Below are 1,775 nucleotides of genomic sequence, written 5' to 3' on the forward strand. Positions count from 1 at the left end.
TACGTGGAACTTGGAACTTTCATCACGCTCTCTTTCTCTCTTTCTCGATCGAAAAATATATCATATATATATATATTTTATTATTATTATTAATTTTCTTTCTTTTGATATTACAACTTTTTCATCGAGGAAAATGAAACGGAAATGAAAATTGAAACGAACAGAAAGAAAAAAGAGAGACGATAACCGATTTTATTAATTTTCGACCGCGTGACAAATTTTTCGTTTCTTCTTTTATTAAATATACGCGATAAAAAACGAAACGAAAAGGACATATATATTTTTTTTTTTTTTATATTATCATTATTTTACTACTGCAAAGTTCCCGAAAAGTGAGCCCGACCGACCTCGTTTGCTAACTGCATCGCAGTCGAGACATTTATCGCTCTGCCATTGGCTCTCATTATTCATCTCTTAGCCAGTTAATCTTTTTTTTTCTTTTCTTTTTCTTTCTTCTCTTTTTTTCCTCTCGTACATATGAATTATATGTCATCACGATTGTTGGAGCAGGACGTCAATTGTTCGCAGGCACGTCTGAATTTAAAAAGCGTTTAAAAGATCGAAATATTTTCACATAGTTTGATCGTTATTGATTTATATTGTTGTCCAGCTGCTTGAATTAAAAAAAAAAAGCAAAGAGAAATAAATCGATTCGATTCGATCTTTTATGAATTTTTTCACGAACAAAAGATATTTTCGAGCAAAATTTTTTATTATTAGTTCGTTTAAAATTAATCGACGATTGGTAAAAGAATAACCCTTTCATTTACGCGACTTTAACTATTCTTTTCTCTACATTTCTCTTGCATCTTCGCTCTGTGCTTGTTTCAGCCTATTGTTACAAAGGCCATCTAAAAGAAAGCTGAAGCATGTAGCGAACCGACGAGAAGAGGTGGTCACTCGTGACGTTGTTCACGGTTTGGCTAAGTGGTCTTGAGCGGCCAATTAATATCGAACAAACAATAGGAAGAATGCAGACTGTTCTAAAAAAAAAAAAAAAAAAGAAAAAAAAGAGTCGAAGACTTTTCACGTGTGCATGAAAATATTCACATGTGTGCAAAAGAATTTTTCTATTGTTATATTAATCCTTCTCCTTTTATCGTAATCATTTTTTGTATCATTTAGATAAATTTAGCGAAAGAAATTTCTGAAAATTGAAGAAATTAAAATAGAAAAAATAGAATTGTAGATTTATAGATAAATGTATTATCATGGATAAAATTTCGAAACTCTATTTTATATTCTTAATTGAATTCTTAATTGATTCCACAGGGTTATTCTTTTATTCCAAAGAGAATGATTTATAAAAGATCGTTTTCTATTCGAAAATATATTCAGCAGCTGGACGCGAAAGCGAATGAATCGAGAATGAAACGCGTTCAAGCGTTCTACGAAGCGAAAGAGATGGGCGACGCGCGAAATTTGAACTTCGAAGTCTTACGCGCCTCGAGACCTGGTCTGATCATCGAACGTCCCGTTCCACTGAAACGGAGACGGGTACTATCTGTCTCGAATCAGATCACGAATACGCGGCTGTAATACGATTATTAATAATGCAACAAATATACATCTTACGACATTACAAGAAACAAGAGATGAAAATTATTTTAAAAAATAAATAAATAAATAAATAAATAAACAAAGTAGAGAGAACGGAAAACATCAAAGGTAAAAAAAAAAATTAAAAAAAAAAAAAGATCAAAAAAATTGGAATAAAATAACATCATGTTTACGTACTAATAAACAAAAAAAAAAAAAAAAAAAAAAAAAAAAAA

General features: G+C 30.8%; 1 protein-coding gene across 1 annotated transcript in view; it reads right to left on the minus strand.

The window, feature by feature from the left end:
- Window positions 1-1,775, minus strand: part of LOC102673651 (protein pangolin, isoforms A/H/I/S-like) — a 33,712-nt gene that overhangs the window by 4,345 nt on the left and 27,592 nt on the right. The gene's annotated exons all lie outside the window — the stretch shown is intronic.

The sequence above is a fragment of the Apis dorsata genome, unplaced genomic scaffold (assembly GCF_000469605.1).
Source record: "Apis dorsata unplaced genomic scaffold, Apis dorsata 1.3 scaffold_267, whole genome shotgun sequence".
NCBI lineage: Eukaryota > Metazoa > Arthropoda > Insecta > Hymenoptera > Apidae > Apis > Apis dorsata.